Genomic DNA, 3,940 nt, shown 5'->3' on the forward strand with positions numbered 1-3,940 from the left:
CCCCCCCCCCCCGGCCCGCGGCTCCCGGGCCCTGTCCCCGGAGGCGGCGCCGCGGGCCGCGGGAGTTCCTGCGAGCGCTGACCTCTGCTGGCAGGAAAATCCCTCAGCTCCCGGCGCTCAGAAGGCTCTCCGCTTCAAAACAGGACTTTCTGATCCCGCTTCAGGCAGCTGGCGCGTTGGAGATTGCACTTCCAGCTCCGTCACCAAAGTGACACCCTGCCCTTCTTCTGGATGTTTTTAATTTTGGTTTATTGTTTTCGTAGCCTGCTCCGGGTAGAGAGCAGCACCCTTCGGGCTGGCGCTGCCCCTTGCCTGGGGGTCTGACGTGCTCAGGGTTTTCCCAGCTCTGTCATAGCACTGCCCTCGGCCCTGACCGCAGCTTGGGGTGCAGGTCTGCAATGCGGGGCTGTGCCGGGGGGCGAGGGAGCCTGACACGGGGCATGAGCTGCCCTCATCTCCGGCGGTCCTGAATCTGTCCCTGCTGGTGCCCCGTGGGCAGGAGATGGGAGCTCACACCCCTCACACCCTGCTCACCCCAGCTACAGCAGGATGAGCCTGACGGGAGAGGAATCCAGCAGAGGATTCCCCCTGCCCACAGCTCATCGATGGGTCTGTGCTGCCGCTGCAGACCTACGCTGGAAACTGCTTTGTCAGGGAATGAGGTGGAACGCGTGGGGTTCACATTACGGAAGGCTTGCTTTAACATGGGAAGTTAAGCAAAGGTTGGGGAATTGGATGTAGTTTTGGGTAACGCTAATTTTAAGCCTTGTTGAACCAAGCCCGGCAGCCACGAGGAGCAGCAGTCAATGAGAGCAGGCGACTGCAATGCAGTGAGTGGTTCACGGGCAGTGGAAGGTGTGTTAGGGATCACTGGTAGATTAAAGATGCCTTGTGCTCCATCACACTCCCAGAGCGACAGGGTGTCCTATGGATGTGCCATGTTCTGGTCCGTACTGCACAGCATCACATCCCACAGTGACTCGGGGTCATGAGTGCTTGGGAGGCAGTACATCTTTTTGAAGTGCTCCATGGGATTTCTCCATTTGCTCTTACATTTCCTTCTTCTGGAGTCAGAAGTGCTTGGCCTTGTGCTTCTTGAATGCTTTTTGCAATTCAGCGAGTGAGTCTGGCTCTCCTGAAGGGAGGGTGAGGGATGACAGATTGGAAAAAGCCTGTCCCTGAATCTCTTTGCAACCTGATGTTCATGCAGATTTATATTTGGGCAGGCTCAGGTGCTGCCTGAGTAGGTCATTGCCAGTCTGTGTTAGTGAGATCTGAGCTGGAGAGCCACCGGAGCTGCACACCCAGCTGGTCTCCAAGTGCCTGTGGATACCCAGAGATCTCATGGGCTGTGATGAGAACCAACAAAACCCACAAGAGCACCTGGTCATGGTCATGGTGTGTTGGAACACACCCTCATTATTATGGTGCTGATAATTTTGCATTTTTGACCATTTTAATTAGGCTGGATCTTGCCAGTATCATGGGAAATTCAAGGCTTCATATAATGCTTTCATCAACACAAAACCGTTCAGTCTGTGGCAGTTTTAGGTCATTTTGGGAAATGATCTAAGTATGGAGAAATACATAGGATAGGCAGAGGCAAATTCCCGAGAAGGAGTGTTCAGCCAGGGCCAGTCTGAGGGTACCACTGGCTTGAGGAAGAAAACCAGAACTTGCCATTTCTGAGGCAGTCATGAGGAGTAAATCAGGCAGTAAAATGTAAGTGTTCCTTGACAGGAAATTTCACTGCAGCAAATTATCTAGGAGCACTTCAGGAGTGAGTGCATAGGAGAAGAGATCTCAGCATGACCTGGATAAAGAGCAAAGCTGGTATTGAAAACTCTGGCAGTAAGAGAAATTCCAGGCAATGGAGCAGTTTGAGCATAGCTAAAAGGTTACTATCTTTAAAGAGCAGAAGTGATTGGTTCTTACTCTCTTCCACAGAAGAGGAACTGTCACAATGAATGACTACCATTGGCATCCATGCATGGAAGGAGGTGTGTGATCACAGTAAGGAGTTTTGGGGCACAGCCCATTGAAACCTTGCTGCTTGGGGCTACGAAAGGTTGATAAAGCATTATACAAAGCCCTGTGTGAGTGCCCATGTCTCATGTCTAACCAAAGGCCTAGAGAAGATTTGTCCCTTTGGAAGGTTTATGCCAGGAAATGAACTACACAACCTGCCATGGTAGGGTAGCAAGGGAGCTGTAATTACAAGCATCAAAGAGGTGGGACGATGTTTTGGAAACCTGACCTGAAGAACAGGTTAAGCAAATGAGATCTCACCCCCAGTGAGGAGCTGACTGGCACACCAGTGCCACAGGGTGTGGAGGGTCAGGAACACCACATACCTCTCAGTGTGGCAACCCCAGCAGATACCTGTTGTCAGAGAAACGCATCCAAGCACCACCTCTGCCTTGTTCTGAGTCGGATGTTGGCATCTGTGCTGATAAAGATGTTGCTAATGTGACAGAGAAGTCCTTTTCATTTGCTTCACTGCATTCAGTTTTAGTCCTGGCTCTCAGGAACCATGGTATGTGTGACCTGCACATGTGAAGCATCACCTCTTTTTCTTATCTACTAAATTTGTAGTCTTTGGTTCATATTAAAGCAACTTTAAAAAGGTTTAAAAATAATAAAATAGGCTCGTTGGTGTGAGAATTACTTGTCAGTTCAAAAATGTGTTTTTAAATTAAAACCAAGGATGTGTTTCCTTGGCTTTGTGTGGATTTTACCCTGCCAGGCAGGTGGGCATCCACAGTCAGTTAGAAATCAGATTGGAAGTTTCAGCGCACAAAGACTGATTCACAATTTGTGTGCCCTTATAATTTCATCAAATTGAGATGATGTCTGGGGATAAGCACTGGTTGCAGTATTGGGGGCAGATGATGAAAAGAGCTCATTGGTGAGCAAGTTAACACAACATTAACAAAGGAATTGGTGTCAGACTTCACTGGTTTTTATGTTCATTCAGTTTATTTGGCTGTTGTCTGTTTGTATCCTTGGAGCTTTTTCAGTTCCTTGTGGAAAAGAGCAAAATATGCAATCATAATTTAGTTTATTTCTTCAGAAGTGTCCACATTAAACTGTGAGTTAATTCAGTAGAGGTGCATGACATATAGTTTTATATAAATGTATAAGCACCAACACAGAATACAGACTATATACCACATATAAGCAACATACACAGTGCAAAAAATTGTCTTCCATCAATACTCTGATAATCTGTGTCTTCTGGATACACCAGTTTTATTCAGGAATGTGCTTTAGGGGCATAGGAAAAAAATTAATGCAAAAGAAATAGAGACACAAAGATACCCCAAAATCTTCCTGGTGATGCCTACACTGATTTTTTTTAGGGTGCCACCTCCTCACTGCTGTGCCATGAAGCACAAGAGCATCAATGAAAGTTGTACGGGCTCTGTGTCTGAGCCCAGCCGGGGGTTATCAGTTCAGAGGGGTGAGAAGAGCTGTGCTGGAAAATGCTGTGATGTTTAAGCCAATACTTCAACAATAGAAGGATCATTTCCCATGTACCATCTCCCAGGGGTGGAGCCTGGAGCTCTGGTCAGGGTTGAAGCTCTGTGTGCCCTGCTGTGTGCCCCAGGATGCTGCCTGCGCTGGCTGCCCCTGCTGGCGGGTCCCAGCTCACAGCCCGTGGGGCTGGGTCGGGGTCGGCAGCTGGGTCGGGGCTTTCTGCTGTCTCTCCACTGCTGGAAGGATTTGCTGTCACTCTACTAGCCCCGACTGAATTAGGACAGCGTGACCTGGCCCTCCCTTGCCCTTCGGGACACCTGCTGGAAATGACCCAGACACCCCTTAGCCACAATGGACCGTGTTGGGTGCAGCCCCTCTCTTTGCTTCGTGGACACTGCATCAAAGGGAGACACCTTGATTTATTTTTGCCCTCCAGGTAATATTTGAATACTTCGGAAGA

The sequence above is a fragment of the Corvus brachyrhynchos genome, unplaced genomic scaffold (genome assembly GCF_000691975.1).
Source record: "Corvus brachyrhynchos isolate BGI_N302 unplaced genomic scaffold, ASM69197v1 scaffold4, whole genome shotgun sequence".
NCBI classification, from domain to species: domain Eukaryota; kingdom Metazoa; phylum Chordata; class Aves; order Passeriformes; family Corvidae; genus Corvus; species Corvus brachyrhynchos.